The sequence below is a fragment of the Trichosurus vulpecula genome, chromosome 6 (genome assembly GCF_011100635.1).
Source record: "Trichosurus vulpecula isolate mTriVul1 chromosome 6, mTriVul1.pri, whole genome shotgun sequence".
NCBI lineage: Eukaryota > Metazoa > Chordata > Mammalia > Diprotodontia > Phalangeridae > Trichosurus > Trichosurus vulpecula.
This window is the reverse complement of record NC_050578.1, coordinates 11,269,739-11,289,344: the sequence shown is the minus strand read 5'-3', so window position 1 is coordinate 11,289,344 and position 19,606 is coordinate 11,269,739.

Here is a 19,606-nt window from a genome sequence, read left to right as displayed (position 1 = left end):
AGCACTGGTCCTTGTGATTACAGGAGACAAGGAGACCTGGTCAAAGTTCCAAGCCAAAGAGGAGCTCTAGAACTTGTCTTAGAAGAAAATTAGGTACCTTGCAAGCAAAAGACCAGAGCACAGGCCAGGAGAGCATTGACTACATGTCTCACTGGATTATATAACATTAGAAGTACCAAAAACTTACAGATCCCCAAAACTAGCTCTGAAAACAGCAAGAAAAAATATTCTGAAATTTGGGACAGTGCCTTCCCCACTCCCTCCCATGCCCAAGCAAAATCTAAATTTAACATAAAGTTAAAAGTAAAGAAATAGGTTTGAAAAATGAGCAAAAAGTAACAACAAAAAGAACCTGATCATAAAAAAACCTACTATGGTGACAGGGAAGATCAAGACACAAACTCAGAAGAAGACATGAAGTTAAAAGAGATACAAGCAAAATCTCAAAGAAAAAAGGAAATTGGACACAAACCCAGCAAGAATTCCTGGAAGACCTCAAAAAGTAAAAAAAAAAAAAATAAAAGACATAGAGAAAATTGGGACAATAAATGACAGTGATGCAATAAAATTATAAAAGAAAGTCAACAGCTTGATAAAGGAGGAACAAAAATATACTGAAGCAAATAACTTAAACAAACAGAATTGGCCAAAGGGTAGAAGAAGTACAAAAGCTGACTGAAGAAAATAATTCCTTAACACGTAGCATTGGAAAAGTGGAAGCTAATGAATCCATGAAACATCATGCAAAAATACAACAAAATCTAAACAAGAAAAATGGAAGAAGAAGAGGAAGAAGAAGAAGAAGAAGAAGAAGAAGAAGAAGAAGAAGAAGAAGAAGAAGAAGAAGAAGAAGAAGAAGAAGAAGAAGAAGAAGAAGAAGAAAAAGAAGAAGAAGAAGAGAAAGAAGAGGAAGAAGAGGAAGAAGAGGAAGGAGGAGGAGGAGAGAAATACTTCATTAAAAAAAAACAGTTGACCTGAAAGATAAACGAGAAATTATTTAAGAATTATTGGTCTACTTGAAAACTATGATTTAGAAAAGAACTTAGCCAATGTATTTCAAGAAATTATCAAGGAAAGCAGCCCTTAGATTCTTAAATGGAAAAGTAAAATAGAAAGTGAAAGATTCCACTGATCACCTCCTGAAAGAGATCCAAAAATTTAAACTCACAGGAATTTTATAGCCAAATTCTACAGCTTCTAGGTTAAGGAGAAAACATCCACTCATTGCAAATAGCCAGCCAGAAACAATTTAAATATTGGGGAGCTGAATTCAGGATACAACGTGATTTACTAGTTTCTACATTAAAGGATTTGAGGGGTCTCAATGTGAAATTCTAGAAGTCAAAGGATTACAACCAAGAATCACCTACCCTGCAAAAATGAGTATACTCCTCCAGGAGAAAAAAAAAAGATATTGAATGAAATGAAATAGAGTACTTTCTTTTTCTTATTTCATTTGTATTTATTTAATATTCTATTTTTCCACAGTTACATGTATAAACAATTTTTGACATGTTTCTAAATCTTTGAGTTCTAAATTCTCTCCCTTCCTCCCTCCCAACCCCAACCCCACTAAAAAGACAAGCACTTCTGTATGTGTGTAGTCTTGCCAACAGATCCCTAATAGTCATGTTGTGAAAGAAAACAGAAAAAAAAACCTCAAGAAAAATAAAGAAGTAAAATAAAAAAGGAGGCATCAACCTGTATTCCAAAACCATCAGTTCTTTCTCTAGGGATGGATAGCATTTTTCATCACAGGTTCTTCAGAGTTGTCTTGGATCATTATATTGCTAAGAATAGCTAAGACATTCTTAGTTAACCACCTTATAATATTGCTGTTACTTTTTACACAGCACATTTCACTTTGCATCAGCCCATGAAAGTCTTTCTAGGTTTTTCTGAGAGCATCACGCTCATCACTTCTTATAGTATAATAGTATTCTATCATAATCACATACTACAGTGGCCAACTATTGGGAATTCCATGAATTTCTAATTCTCTACCCTCAGAAAAGGGCTGTTATACATATTTTTGTACAGATAGGTCCTTTTCTTTTTTTGCCTCTTTTTGGATGCAAAGGTAGTATTAGTATTGATAGTTTATAAGATATACATAGTTTAATAGCTCTTTGGGCATAGTTCCAAATTGCTATATGGAATAGTTAAATCAATTCACAACTCCACCGACAATGCATTAATGCCTCATTTTCCCACATCCCCTCCAACATTTGTCATTCACCTTTCCTGTCTTAGACAATCTATAGGTATAAACTAATACCTCAGATTGTTTTAATTTGCATTTTTCCAATTAATATTGCTAGAATATTTTTTCATATGACTTTGATTACTTCATCTGAAAACTGATCATATCTTTTGATCATTTATCAATTAGTGAATGGCTTATATTTTTTATAAATCTGACTGTTCTTGATACGTTTGAGAAATGAGAAAGTTGCTTCATATTTTTGTATTTATTTAGTATTTTATTTTCCCCAGTTACATAAAAGACAAACTTTAACATTCATTTTTAAAACTTTGAGTCCCATATTTTCTCCTTTCCTCCCTCCGCACGCTACCCTCATTGAGAAGGCAAGCAATTCAATATAGGTTATACATGTGTATTCATGCAAGGCATTTCCACAATACTTATATTGTGAAAGAAAACATAGGAAAAAACTCAAGAAAAATAAAGGAAGTTTAAAAAGAAAGTATGCCTCAATCTGTATTTAGACACCACCAGCTCTTTCTTTGGAGATGGATAGCATTTTTTATCATAAGTCCTTCAGAGTTATCTTGAATGGTTGTATGGCTGAGAATAGGTAAATCATTCACAACTGAGCATCTCACAGTATTGCTGTTAATTTCTATAGAGTACATGTCACTTTGCATCAGCCCATGAAAGTCTTTCCAGGTTTTTCTAACAGCATCCTGTTCATCATTTATTATACTACAATATTATTCCATCATAATCATGTACCACAACTTGTTCATCCATTCCCCAATTGATGGGCATTCTCTCAATTTCTAATTCTTTACCTTCAGAAAGAGCTGCTAAATTATTTTTTATACATATACATCCTTTTAATTTTCTTTTTAGTTTTTGGTATTAATTTATTTTTAGCTTTCAACATTCATTTCCACAAGATTATGGGTTCCTTATTTCCTCCCAATCTCTTCTCTCCCCTCACACCAAGAGGGCATGTATCTTGATTACCCATTTCCTCAATCTGCCCTCCCATCTATCACAACTGCCTCCCCTCTCTTATCCCTTTCCCTTCTATTTTATTGTAGGGCAAGACAGATTTCTATACCACCTTGCCTCTATGTCTTATTTCTCAGTTGCATATAAAAACAATTTTTAATACTTGGGTTTTAAAACTGTGAGTTCCACATTTTCTCCCTTTCTCCTTCCCCACTTATGACCATTGAAAAGGCAAACAATTTAATATAAGTTATACATGTACAGTCATACAAAACACTTCTATGACAGTCATATTGTGAAAGACTAAATAAATTTCCTTCCATCCTATCCCACCCCCCATTTACCCTATTCTCTCCTTTGACCCAGTCACTCCTGAAAAGCATTTGCTTCTAATTACCCTCTCCCCCAATCTGCCCTCCCTTCTATTGTCTCCCTTCCACTTTTATCTCCATCTCCCCTACTTTCCTGTAGGGTAAGATAGATATTCATGCCCAACTAAGTGTGTATGTCATCCCCTTCTTAAGCCAAATCTGATGAGAGTAGGTTCACTCAAGAGAGTCCTTCTCACCTCACCCCTCTTCCCCTCCATTGTAAAGGCTTTTTCTTGCCTCTTTTATGTGAGATAATTTGCCCCATTCTACCTCTTCCTTTCTCCTTCTCCCAATAAATTCCTCTCTTTCTCCTTGATATTCTTTTTAGGTATCACCCCTTCATATTCAACTCACCCTGTGCCCTCCATCTATATATATATTCCCTCCAACTACCCCATTACTAAGAAAGGTCTCATGAGTTAAAAATATCATTGTTCCATGTAGTAATATAAACAGTTCAAATTTAATAAGTCCCTTATGATTTCTCTTTCCTGTTAACCTTTTAATGCTTCTCTTCATTGTTGTTTTTGAAAGTCAAATTTTCTATTCAGCTCTGGTCTTTTCATCAAGAATGATTGAAACTTCTCTATCTCATTGAATATCCATTTTTCTCCTGAAGGATTTGCATTGGTAATTAAGATGGGACTTTTTTTCTTTTACTATTTTCTCTTTTAGAAATGCTAAAGCAATCAAATGCCTTTGATTAAGACCTACTATGTGCAAAGCTCCGACCCACAACCTTTGGCTAACTAGTTACTATACCCCAGGCCCACAACCTTTTGCTGATTACTTGTGACACAGTACATAAGATACAAGGTTGGCTTTTGGGGCTCTCAGTCACTGGAAGAGTGGCTTGGAATTCTGGGCAGCCATTTTAAGAGCCCCCAGATTGTAAATGCAGATATTGATACTTTCCTGGTAACTGTGAATTATGAGTTGGTCTGCTTATATTGTGTATGTTTTTATTTCCTCTGAAGTTCAGGGTGCTGACTTTTCCTCCTGAACTAAGTGCATGATATTTGTATGTTGGATTAAAGTAAGATTGTTAACCCATTAAAGTTACTTTCCTTAGTAAAGCAGATCAAAAGAAACTGTGTTAGTGGCCTTCTGTGTTCTGGCTGTTTTTGGTTTTACGCAGCCACAGTAACTGCTAGCTGAATTGTTGCTACAGGATTATACTCAGTTTTGCTGGGAAGGTGATTCTTGGTTTTAATAAAAGCTCCTTTTCCCCACAGAGTATCATATTCCAAGCCCTTAACATAGAAGCTGCTAGATCTTGTGTTATCCTAATTATGTTTCCACAATATTTGAACTGTTTATTTCTGGCTGCTTGCAATATTTTCTCCTTGACCTGGAAAATCTGAAATTTGGCTATAATATTCCCAGGAATTTTCTTTTTGGTATCGTTTTCAGGAGATGATCAGTGGATTCTTTTCATTTCTATTTTACCCTCTGGTTCTAGCAGATGAGGGCAATTCTCCTTGGTGATTTTTTGAAAGGTGATGTCTAGGCTCTTTTTTAATCATGGTTTTCAGGTAGTCCAATAATTTTAATATTCTCTCTCCTGGATGTATTTTCCAAGTCAGTCCTTTTCCCAATGAGATATTTCACATTATCTTCCACTTTTTCATTCTTTTGGTTTTGTTTTGTAATTTCTTTTTTTCATAAAGGTATTAGCTTCGATTTGTTCCATTGTAATTTTTAAGCAATTATTTTCTTCAGTGAGCTTTGGGATCTCCTTTTTCATTTGGCCAATTCTACTTTATATGGCATGCTTCTCCTCATTGGCTTTTTGAACCTCTTTTGCCATTTGGTCTAGTTCATTTTTTAAGCTATTATTTTCTTCAGCAACTTTTGGGTCTCCTTTAGCAAGCAGCTGACTCATTTTTCATGATTTTCTTGCATAGCTCAGATTTCTCTTCCCAGTTTTTCTTCTACTTGTCTTGCTTAATTCTCAAAATCATTTTAGATCTCTTCCATTGTCTGAGACCAGTTTCTATTTTTCTTGGATGCTTTGTATGTAGGAACTTTGATTTTGTTGTCTTCTTCTAGTTTTGTATTTTGATTTTCCTTTTAAACAAAGTAAGAGTCTATAATCTGATTTTTTCCTCTGCTCATTTCCCCAGACAAGTACTTGATTTTGAGCTCTTTTTCAGGGTAGGATGCTGCTTCCAGTGTAGGGGGTGTACCATCCCAAGCTTCAGGGTTTTGTGCAGTTATTTTCAGAGATACTTCTAGTGACTTGTAAATTTTCAGCTCTTCCATGATGGTATGATGAAAGGAAAGGTGTTTACTCCTCTCTTGATCTGTTCTCTGGTCTGTGAGTGATTTCAAGCACTATTTTCTTCCTTGGAACAACTGTCAGGAGGATTCTCTCCCCACAAGCAACACAATTTCTGCCAAGCCAGTACACCTCCTTGCCCCAGCACCACCACCCAGGACTGAGACCCAGATCCAAGCAAGGCAAAGCAAGAGAATCCTGCCTCATCACTAGCAAAGAGATACCTGCAATCCCCCTCTGATCAGCCATTTGATTCCCTTGATGAATGCAGACCAAAATCTCGGGAACCAATCAGTACTGCTGCCACAACTCACTACTGTCACCAACCTAGGGCTGGGGCCAGAACACGTTACTCTCTCACACAAGTCTGATAGACTTTTCCCCATCCCTTCCAAGTTGTCTTTGGTGTTTTGGAGTTGAGAAGTCTGGAAACCAATACAGCTGCCAGTGATTCAGTCCGCTTAGTACTTCTCCAGCTGGTCTGTACCAGCACAGCCCATGGTGGACTGTATTCCTCTCTCAAACTGGTGTAACAAACCTCTCATGTCAACTTTCCATGTGTCTTGGGCTGAAAATTTGTTTGATTATGTGATTGTTTGGGTTCTACTGCTCTATAATTTATTTGGAGTTATTTTTACAGTACTTGGAGGGTTGGCTAACATGAGAAAACAGGAAAATGATAAAGGCTGGAGAGGATGTGGGGAAATCGGAACATTGTTACATTATTTGGTGGAGTTGTGAACTGATCCAACCATTCTAGAGAGCAATTTGGAACTATGCCCCAAGGGCTATAAAAGTGTGCATACCCTTTGACCCAGCAATACCACTTCTAGGGCTATATCCCAAAGAGATCACACAAATGGGAAATGGACCAGTATGTACACAAATACTTACAGAAGCTCTTTGTGTGGTGGCAAGGAATGGGAGATCAAGGGGATGCCCATCAATTGGGGAATGGCTAAACAAGTTGTGGTATATTAATGTAATGGAATACTATTTTGGTATAAGAAATGAGGAGCAGACATACCCCTTTATAACCTGGAAAGACTTATATGAACTAAGGTGGAGTGAGGGGAGCAGAACTAGGATATCATTATACATGATTACAGACACATGATATCTGTAAGGACTAACTTTGATATACTCGTCTCTTCTCATCAATGCATAGCTCAAAGACAGCTCCAAAAGACTCATGATAGAAAAAGCTATACACATCCAGAAAAGAATTATGCAGTCTGAATACAGATTTAGGCAAACTATTTGCTCTTTTTTTGTCCTTTTTTTTGTTACATTTCTTCTTTCTCACTATTCTTTCCATTGGTTATATTTTTTGCAACTGTACTATTATGTAAATAAGGTAAATGTGAAGGTATATGTAGAACCTATGTTAGATCACATGCCATCTTGGAGGGTAGGGGGGAATAGCCAGAGGGAGATAAAATTGGGAACTCAAAAACTTGTGGAACTGAGTGTTGTAAACTAAAAATAAAAAATTAATTAAAAAAAGTACTTGAATGGGTTTTGGAGAGAGATCAAGCAATTCCGTGCTTTTATCCCAAGATCTTGTCTCAACCCCTCATTTTTTTTGCTAACTGTATTTCCTTCCATCCTATTACACCATCCTCCATTTATTGTATTCTCTCTCTCCTTTCACACTGTCCCTCCTCAAGAGTGTTTTCTTCTGACTACTGCTTCCCCTTATCTGCCCTCTCTTCTATCACACAAATGCTCTTTCTCCCATCCCCTTTCCCTTTTATTTTCCTGTACAGTAAGATAGATTTCTATACCCAACTCAGTGTGTATGTTCATCCCTCTTTGAGTCAATTTAAATGAGAGTAAGGTTCACTCACTCCCCCTCAATTCCCCTCTCTTTCCTGCCATTGCCGAAAAAGCTTTTTCTTGCCTCTTTTATGTTAGATAATTTACCCCATTCTCCCACTCTCTTTTTTCTTTCCCTTCTCTCACCCATTAATTTTTTAGATATCATCCTTTCATATTCAACTGACACCTGTGTCTTCTGTTTATGTATATAATTAATATTAGTGTAATTAGAATTACACTAATATAACATAAAATAATATATAATTAATATTAGTGTAACTAGAATGAACATATTTACATATATATAGTATACATATTATATATATGTATATATGTTCATTCTGATTACACTAATAATGAGAAAGGTCTTATGAGTTACAAACACCATCTTCCCATGTGGTAATATAAAGAGCTATCAGTATGTTAAGTGCCTTATGATTTTCCTTTCCTGTTTTCCTTTTTATTCTTCTCTTGAGTCTTGTATTTATTTGAAAGTCAAATTTCCTATTCAGCTCTGGCCTTTTCATCAAGAGTGCTTGAAAATCTTTGATCTCATTGAATGTCCATTTTTCCCCTTGAAGTATTATGCCCAGTTTTGCTGGGTAGGTGATGCTTGATTGTAATCCTACTTCCTTTGCCTTCCAGAATATCATATTCCAGCACTCTGATCCCTTAATGTTGAAGCTGCTAAATCTTGTGTCATCCTAATTGTATTTCCACAGTATTTGAATTGTTTCTTTCTGTTTATTTGCAATATTTTCTCCTTTACCTGGGAACTGTGGAATTTGGCTACAATATTCCTAGTTTTCCTTTTTGGATTTCTTTATATATAATTAAATATTATATAATATATTCAGTATAATCCTCCATAGAGAACAGACATTTCTTTCCTTTCTCTGAAAATAATCTAATTTCCTTAATATAACTTGAGTAAAAATATTCCAAGTCACAGAGACAAAAATCTCAGGGGGCACCAAATTAGGCTTCTGATAACATCTTTGTGAGCTAGCTGACTTTTATATAGGAAGCAACTGTGTAAAGTCACATTCACATTACACTGGAAGTTAGGTGTCCTTGGATTTAAACCACCTCTGTCACAAACTTATGTGACACAGGGAAGTCATTATATCTCTTGTACTTAATTTCCTTATCTGTAAAATGATGGAGTAGAACAAGATAATACCCAAGATCCTTTCCACTGCTAAGAATTTCTTCTAGATAGATCTCAGGTTTCATGATTTATTCCATTTGAAATGAAGGACATATTGGAACATGGCTGTAAGTTTTATGCCACATATTTGCTGACAAATTGGTCCCCTGGATGCTAAAATAAAGTATCCATTCTAAGTGAACCCCCAGATCCAATATAAATTATTAGTAAGAAAATGTTAATTACAAAATTGAACATATTTTTTGACATTCAAATAATCAGACCTCTTCAATTCATTCCAAGAACTCAAAATGGAAGTGGAATTAGGAAGTAGAGATAGTGTTACATATTATTCTAGATGTCTTCAAAAGCATTGTTCAAGAAATTTGGGTAATGCAGAGTGTTTCTGGGTGATAAAAATTAATTATTATAATGTACTTAGCAATGTGACAGAGTATAAAAGGCATAAATTGTTTAATGAAAGTCATATACCCCAAAGAATTTAGCAGTTTCCTTTTAGTAGAATGGACAACATTTACTCAGTTGATTGCAGTTTATGCTTACCAACCATGTCAACTCAGGCTCTGATGTGAATTGGATCATTGAAAAGCTTGAAGATTTACTTATGATTAAAATGCTATCAGTATCTGTTATGTCATGCTTACAGAAAAACATGATGTGGCACCTACAGGCAATTAAAAGTGAAGTTCTGTAAAACCGTTGGTATCTCAACAGGGTAAACATGTGAAGCTTACATACTGCTCAAAGTGGAAATATGGCTCATTCATCAAATTCAAAGTTAGAAAATAAATATTATAAATTTTATCAGTGAAAATGATTATAAAATTACTTTGATATTTCAGAATCTCTTCACAAACCTATTCAAAACAGACATTCAGTTGTGGAGTGTAATGGTACAGGACAGCCTCATGGTTGAAGGAAATCCCAATTCTGATCTCAGTAAAAGGTGGTTCAGAATAATATCAAAGCGGTTTGTTCATCCAAATAAATTGTGGCCTCAATCCAATCAAGATCCAGAAATATAGAAAATAGAACCCAGTCTATTTTAATACAACAAAGGGTTAAAGCCTTATCTTCTGATCTAAACAATAATTTTGCTCAACTTTATCTATGTCAATATTTTGCTCAACTTTAAATGTCAATAAATATATCCATCAATAGACAATACTAATTCTACCTTTACATATTCATTCACAAAATAAATGAATGAATAAATGAATGAATAAACAGTGTAGGTAAGTAGCATTCACTCATTAAAAATTGTGTTGAATATGTGTATTATATCTAGATATGAGCAAAGGGTGGACAAATTAGGAAGGGAACGAAGTAAAATGAAGGATATTATTTTAATAAATGAACATGCTTTAATTAAAGGAAAATTCTGGTCTCCGTGATACATAAGGGATTTATTTTGTGATGTCAAGTAACATGTACTGCAGTGAAGACTAACATTTTTGGTAAAGATTAACATAGTGAAGATAGCTACTGCAAATGTGGAAAGGAATAGATGGTGTGCAATGTTCCAGAATTATTTCAGGTACAAAGATTCATTTTTATAACTCTTACTCTATCTTATACCATGATTTCCTTTTAAAACAACTAGTGGAGAAATACTATTAAGTTACAGGAAACTTCCTCTCATACAAACAAAAGTTTAAATTTGATCAAATTATGGTAAAAAGAAACCCTAGATTTTCTATTGTGCTCTAACAAAACATGCCTTTAATTTCCAAAATATTGTGGTACTATTGATCTTGTGGATAAGGGTCAGGTAGTAAAAAACATCCCTGCTTTGAAAAGTATTTACAGATCAAAACAGATGAATTATCAAAAGCAATTTATTTTGTTTTTTGCAAAAAGCATTTTTTTCCAATTATGTGAAGAGATAGTTTTCAACATTTATTTTTATAAGATTTTATGTTTCGATTCTTTTTCTCCCTCCCTTCTTTCCATCCTTCCTCTCCAAGATAGCAAGCAAATTAATATAGGTTATACATGAGCAATCATGCAAACATATTCTTCATTAGTAATGTCATGAAAAAAGAAACAGAATGAAACAGAAAAGTCACAAAGAAGTGAAAATAGTATGGTTCAATTAGCATTCAGACTCTATCAGTCTTTTTTCTGTATGTGGATCACATTTTCCATCATGAGTCTTTTGGAATTGTCTTGGATCATTTTATTACTGAGAGGAGATAACTTAATCATAGTTGATTATCACACAATGTTGCTGTTATTATGTACAATATTCTCTTGGTTCTGCTCACTTCACCCAGCATCAGTTCAGGTAGGACTTTTTAGATTTTTCTGAAATCTGCCTGCTTATCATTTATTAGAGCATGATAGTATTTGAATTACAACATGTATAGCACATGAATAGTAATTGAATTACATTCATATACCACACCTTGTTCAGCCATTCCCCAACTAATGCGCATTCCTTCAATTTTCAGTTCTTAACCACCAAATAAAGAGATGCTATAAATATTTTAGTTCATGTTTGTCTTTCTCACTTTTTGTATTATTTCTTTGGGATACAGACCTTATAGTGGCATTATAGAATCAAAAGATAGTGACAGTATGATTGCCAATTAGACCTGGTTCCAAATTGCTCTCCAGAATATTTGAATTAGTCCACAACTGTACCAGCAATGCATTAGCGCCCCAAATTGCCCTCACCTTCAACCAACATTTGTCATTTTCCTTTTCTGTCATATTGATAAATCTGATAGGTTTGTATGGTGGTATCTCAGAGCTATTTTAATTCGCATTTGAGTAATCAATAGCGATTAAGAGCAATTTTTCATATGACTATAAATAGCTTAATATTTCATCTGAGACCTGCATGTTCATATCTTTTAACCATTTATCTATTGGGGAATGACTTGCATTCTTATAAGTTTACTCAGTTCTCTATATATTGGAGAATTCAGGCTATTATCCAAAACACTGGCTGTAAAACTTGATTCTGATCTTTCTATTTTCCTTCTAATAATGGTTGCATTAGTCTTGTTGTGCAAAACTATTTTTAATTTTATGTAATCAAAATAATCCTATTGGTATTTCATAATGTTCTCAATCTCCTGTTTGGTCATAAATTCTTTCCTTCTCCACAGGTCTGACAGGTAAACAATTCCTTGCTCTCCTAATTTGTTTATGGTATCATACTTTATGTCTGAATCAAGTACCCATTTTGACGTTATCTAGAAAGATGGTGTGACAGTTGATCTAAGCTTGGTTTCTGCCTCACTATTTTCTGTTTTTTGTCAAATAGTGAGTTCTTATCCCAAAGGCTAGGATCTTTGGGTTTATCAAACAATAGATTGCTATGATCATTTACTACTGTGTCTTGTGTACTAACCTATTCCAGTGAGTCACTATAATTTTTTAGCCAGTTCAAAATGGTTTTGATTATTGCCAATTTACAATATAATTTTAGGTTTGGTATGGATAGGCTGCCTTCATCTGCATTTTTCTTGATCTTTTGCTCTTCCAGAAGAATTTTGTTATTAATTTTTCAGCTCTATAAAATAATTTTTGGGACTGTGATTGGCACGGCACTGAATAAGGAAATTAATTTAGGTAGAATTGTCATTTTTATTGCATTAACTCAGATGACCAATGAGCAACTGATATTTTTCCAGTTATTTCCATCTAACTTTACTTGTGTGAAAAAGTGTTTTGTAATTTTGTTCATATAGTTCCAAGTTTGTTTTGGCAGGTAGACTTCCAAATATTTTATATTGTCTACAGTTATTTTAAATGGAATTTCCCTTTCTATATTTTTGTGTTGAGCTTTGTTGGTAATATAGAGCAATGCTAACAATTTATTTGGATTTATTTTTTATCCTGTCACTTTGTAAAGTTGTTACTTATTTCAAGAAAATTTTTGTTGATTTCTTAGGATTCTGTGAGAATACCATGATATCATGTCCTCATTGCCTAGTCTAATTTCTCCAATTTCTAGTTCTTTTCTTACTGCTAACCGTAACATTTCTAGGAAAGTATCAAATAATAGTGGTGATAATGGATATTCTTTTTCACCCCTGATCTTATTGGGAGTGCTTGTAGCTTATTCCCATTACAGACAATGATTGCTGATGGTTTTAGATAGATACTACTTATCATTTTACAGAAATCTCCATCCATTCCTATCCTTTGTAGTGTTTTAATGCAAATTGGTTTTGTATTTTGCAAAAACCTTTTCTGCATCTATTAAGATAGACATATGTTTACTGTTCATTTTGTTATTGGCATGGTCAATTATGCTAATAATTTTTCTAGTATTGAACCAGCCCTAAATTCCTGGTATAAATCCCAATTGGCTATAGTGTATTTTCCTCCTATTATATTGCTGTAATGTCTTTGCAAATATTATATTTGAAATATTTGCATCAATATTCTTTAGGGAAATTGGTCTATAATTTTCTTTGTCTGTTTTGGCTCTTCCTCATTTAGGCACTAGCACCATATTTGTAAGGAATTTGGTAGGACTCCTTCACCTATTTTTCCAAATAGATAATATAGTATTGAAATTAATTGTTAATTAAATGTTTGCTAGAATTCGCTTGCAAATGCATCTAGCCCTAGAGATTTTTTTTAAGCAGTTCATTTATGGCTTGTTTACTTTCATCTTTTCTGCAATGAAGTTACTTAAGTATTTTATTTTCTCTTCTGTTAATTTGGGCAATGTATGTTTTTGTAAGTATTCATTCATTTCACTTATATTATCAAATTTATTAGTGTACAGTTGGTTAAAATAGCTTCTAATTTTTGCTTAAATTTCCTCTTCATTCCTGGTAAATTCACCCTTTTCACTTTTCTACTGGTAATTTGGTTTCCTTCTTTTTTAAGAAAATCAAATTAACCAAATGGTTTATCTATTTTTATATACAACCAGCTGTTTTATTAGTTTTATTTATTAGTTGAATAGTTTTCTTGATTTCAATTTCATTAATCTCTCTTATGTTTTCAGAATTTTTGATTTGGTATTTAGTTGGGGATTTTAATTTATTGTTTTTTCTAGTTGCTTTTTTAATTTGCACATACAATTCATTGATTTGCTATTTCTCTGTAACATTCATGCAAACATTTAGAAATATAAAGTTTCCCTTAAGTATTGATCTAGCTATATCTCATAAATTTTGGTGTGTTGTCTCATTATTCTCATTCTCTTTGATGAAGCTAATATTTAGTGATTTTTGTTTGACCCAAACATTCTTTGGCATTAAATGATTTAGTTTTCAATTAATTTTAATCTACCTTTACATGTCCCTTTATTACAAGTAATAATTCTTGCTTCATGATCTGAAAAGGATGCATTTATCTCCCTTTCTGCATTGGATTGTGAGGTTTTTATTCCCTAATACATGGTCAATTTTTGTGCATGTGCCATGTACCACTGCAAAAAAGTATATTCTTTCAAGCCACATTCAATTTTCTTTAAAGCTCTGCCAGATCTATCTTTTCTAAAATCCTATTCACCTCCTTAAATTCTTTCTTGTTTATTTTGTGATTAGATTTATCGAGTTTTGAGAGAGAGAGGTTAAGTTCCCCCAAACACACTAAAACTTATGAGATATAATAAAATAAATAAAACTAAGAGCTGGTTGAATTTAAAAACTAATAAAATAAATAAAGCTTTGTTTCATTTGTTAAAAAAGAATAAAGATGAAAACCAAAACCTGTACTGAAAATGCAAAGTGTAAATTCACTATCAATGAAGAGAAGGTTAAGACAATAATTTAGGAGCAATTTTTCCCAACAGTATGCCAATATATGTGACAATCTAAGTGAAATGGGAGAATATTAACAAAAAGATAAATTTCTCAGATTAACAAAAGAGGAAAGAAAATACTTAAAAGTACCACATTTCAGAAACAGAAGTTGAACAAGCCATCAATGAACTACTTAAGGAAAAAAAAAATCACCAGGGCCAGATGGATTTACAAGTGAATTCTATCAAGCATTTAAAGAACAATTAATTCCAATACTCTATAAAGTATTTGGAAAAATAGGCAAAGAAGGAGTTTTATCAAATTCCTTTTATGATTCAAATATGGTGCTGAAACCTAAATCAGGAAGACACAAAACAGAAAACAGAAATTTATAGACCAATTTCCCTAATGAATATTGATGCGAAAATTTTAAATACAGCATATGCAGAAAAAATTACACTAAGATTTAGTGGGCTTTATACCAGGAATGCAGGGCTGGTTCAGTATTAGGAAAACTATCATCATAATTGACCATATAAATAACAAAACTAAATAAAATAATAAAATAAAATAAAAAAACTAACAGAAATAGTTAGATTATCTACATAGATGCAGGAAAAAAAAAAAAACTTTTGACAAAATGTAACACCCATTCTTGTTAAAAAAAATACTAGCGAGCTTAGGAATAAATTTATCCACAACCATCATCAAGCATTTTATGTAATAGAATAACCTGGAAGCATTTCTGATAATATGAAGTGTGAAGCAAAGATTTCTATTGCCATGACTGTTATTAAATATTTTACTAGGAATGTTAGATTTAGCAATAACAGAAAAAATGTAAAGAAACAAAGCATCACTCTTTAGACATGGTCTAATGACATATTTAAAGTTTCCTAGAGGATCAATCAAATAACTACTTGAAATAACTTTAGCAAAGTTGCAGGTTATAAAATAAACCCACATAAATCTATATATTACTAAGAAAGCCTAACAGCGAGAAGATGAAGCCAAGATGGCAAAGCAAAAGCTGGGATTTGCTTGAGCTCTCCCTCAAACCCCTTCAAATACCTATAAAAATGAATCTAAACAAATTCTGGAGCTACAGAACACACAAAATGACAGATTGAAACAAATCTCCAGCCCAAGACAACTCAGAAGGCTGACAGGATGAGTGTATTGCACTGGGCTGGTAGCTGAGTGCATTCAAGCATGGGCCACACCAACACAAAATGGGCTGGAACAGGCCTCAGGGGATTGAATCACTACTGCTATGGTGGCTTCCAGACATCTGAAACCACAAATAGCAAAGACAAAGTACAAGGTCAATGGGGAAACTCGGTTGGACCTGGATGAGAGAAGATCATAGTCCAGCCCCAACTCTGGTGTGCTGGAGGTGGTGGCAGTGGTGGCAACAGCAGCAGCAGTGGTTGCTTCCATACATCCAGGCAAACAGACAGTGGGGGAATCAAGGGGTTGATCAGAGGAGGAATTCAGGGATCTCTTTGCTGGTGCTGAAGCAGGATTCTCTTGCTTTGTCCTGCTTGGATCTGGGTCATAGTACTGGGTGGCAGTCCTGGGGTGAGGAGGAGTGTGGGCAAGGCAGAGCTTGTGGTGGCTGTGGGGAGAGAATCCTCCTGACAGTTCCAAGGCAGAAAATAGTGCTTGTAGTCACTCAGAGACCAGAGCATGAACTCTCCAATCTGAAAGCAGAGTCCTTCCTTGAAAAGAGCTCAAAAGCCAAGTAATTGACTGCAAAAAAAAAAAGTGAAGAGTGGAAAAATTCAGACTATAGAATCTTACTTTGGTTCCAAAAAAGATCAAAACATACAAGTAGAAGAAGACAAATTCAAAGCTCCTACATACAAAGCATTCAAGAAAAATATGTATTGGTCACAGGCCATTGAAGAGTTCAAAAATGAGTTTGGAAATCAAGAAGGAGAAGTAGAGGAAAAATTGGGAAGAGAAACAAGAGTGATGCAAGAAAATCATGAAAAATGTGTTAACAGCTTGCTAAAAGAGACCCAAAAAATCTTGAAGAAAATAACACCTTAAAAATAGACTAACATAAATGGCAAAATAGGTCTAAAAACTCAGTGAGGAGAAGATTGCCTTAAAAAGCAGAATTGGCTAAATGAAAAATGAAGAAAATAGTTCCTTAAAAATAGAATGGAGCAAATGGAAAGTAATGATTTCATAAGAAATCAAGAAATTATAAAGCAAAACCAAAATAAGAAAACAAAGTAGAAAGCTATATGAAATATCTCATTGGTAAAACAACTGACCTGGAAAATAGATCCAGGAGACAGAATTTAAAATTATTGGAATACCTGAAAGCCATGATCTAAAAGAGAGACTAGACATCATGCTTCAAAAACTTATCAAGGAAAACTGCCCTGATATTCTAGAACTGCATAGTAAACTAGAAATTGAAAGAATCCACCTCCTGAAAGAGATCCCAAAAGGCAAATTCCCAGGAATACTATAGCCAAATTCCAGCATTCCCAGACCAAGGAGAAAATATTGTGAGTAGCCAGAATGAAACAATTGAGGCTTAATAGGAGGGAAGGAAATATGAATGTTAAGAGATTATCAAGGAAAATGCTCTGATATTCTAGAACCAGAGGGTAAAATAGAAATTGAAAAAATCCACCAATCACCTCTTTAAAAAGATCTCTGACTGAAGACTCCTAGGAATATTGTAGTCAAATTCCAGAGTTCCCAGGTCAACAGAGGATATTACAAGCAGCCAGAAAGAAACAATTCAAGTATTGTGGAAACACAATCAGGATAACACAAGAGCTAGCAGCTTCTGCAGGTGAAGGGAGCTGGGATTAAAACCAAGAATCACCTATCAAGCAAAACCGAGTGTAATACTTCAGGAAAAAAAAAACTGTAAATTCAATGAAATAGAAGACTTTCATGCATTCTTGATGAAGGGACCAGAGCTGAACAGAAAATTTGATTTTCAAATACAAGAAACAAGGGAAGCATGAAAAGGTAAAGAGGAAAGATAAACCATAGGTTACTTATTAAAATTGAACAGTTTATATTTCTACATGGAATGATAATATTTGTAACTCAGGACACCTTTCTCACTATTAGGGTAGTTGAAGGGAGTATACATACATACAGACATACATACATACACACATATGTGTGTGTATATTATATACATATATGAGAGAGAGGCGGGGGGAGAAGAGAGACAGAGAGACAGAAAGACAGAGGGCAGAGGGTGAGTTGAATATGAAGGGATGAGATGTAAAAAAAAAATAAGGGATGAGAGAGATATATGTTGGGAGAAGGAAAAGTGAGAAATAGAATGTGGTAAATTATCTCACATAAAAGAGGCAAGAAAAAGCAGTTACACTGGAGGGGAAGAATGGGGAGATGAAAGTCAACCTTAATCTCATCGTATTTGGCTTGAAGAGGGAATAACATAAACACTCAATTTGGTATCATACCCTGCATGAAAGTAGAGGGGAAGTGGATGAGATGTGGGGATAGTAGAAGGGAGAGCATATTGGGAGCAGTGGTATACAGAAGCAAACACTTTGTAAAAGGGACAGGTTCAAAGGAGAAAATTGAATAAATGGGGGGGAGGATAGGATGGAAGGACATACAGTTGGTCTTTCACTATATGAATTTTATGAAAATACTATTCATAACTACACATGCATGACCTATATTGAATTGCTTCCTTTCTCAATGAGGGTGGGTGGGGAGGAAACAAGGGAGAGACTCTGGAATTCAAAGTTTCAAAAACAAATATCAAATATGTTTTCACATGTAATTAGGAAATAAGATATACAGACAATGGAGTATAGAAATCTATCTTGCCCTACAAGGAAGCAAGGGGGAAAAGAGATGGGGGCTTGATATGAAGGAGGGCATACTGGGGGAAAAGGTAATCAGAATGCATGCCATCTTGGGGTGGATAGAAAATTTGGAACTCAAAATCTTGTGGAAATGAATGTTGAAAACTAAAAATTGATTAATTATTTTTTAAAAGAGAGAGAAAGAAAAAATCTTTTTAAAGTCACCATAAACAATCAAAAAATATTGGGGAGTCCATTTCTGAAGCCAAATCCAGGAATTATATGAACCCAAATACAAAACACTTTTCACACAAATAAAATTTGTTCTAAATAATTGGAAAAATATCAATTGTTTATGGTTAGGCTGAGTAGATACAACAAAAATTACAATTTTACTTAAATTAATTGACTAATTCAGTGTCATACTAATCACACTAATCAAAATATATTACAAAGCTACAAATAATAAAATAACAAAATTCATGTGGAAGAACAAAAGCTACATACAGAACAGTAAGGGAATTAATCAAAAGGAATGCAAGGGAAGGTGGCCTAGCCGTACCAGACATGAAACTGTATTATAAAGTAGCAATCATCAAATCTACATGGTACTGGCTAAGAAATACAGAGGCAGGTCTGTGCAGTAGGTTAGGTACAGAAACAGTAGGGAATGAATATAGTAATCTACTGTTTGGTAAACCCAAAGAATCCAGCTTCTGGGATAGGAACTCAGTGTTTGACAAAAACAGCTGGGAAAACTGAAAGTAGGGCTAAAACTAGGTATAGATCAACATCTTACATTGTATACCAAGATAAGGTCAAAATGGGTACATGATTTAGACATGCAGGGTGAAACTATAAGCAAATTAGGAGAACAAGGAATAGTTTACCTGCCACATCTAGTTAGAAATAAAGCATTTATGACCAAACAAAACACAGGGAACATTGTGAAATGCGAAATAGATCATTTTGATTACATTAAATTAAAAAGGTTTGTGCAAACAAAGCCAATGCAACCAAGATTCAAATTGAAGCAGAAAAATGGGAGTTTTATAGCCAGTGTCTGATAAAGGCCTCATAAGTAAAATACATAGAGAACTGAGTCAAATTAATGAGAAAACAAGTCTTTCCTAAATTGATAAATAGTTTAAGGATATTAAAAGGCAGTTCTCAGGAAGAGAAATTACAGCTATCTACAATCATATTTAAAAAAATGGTTTAT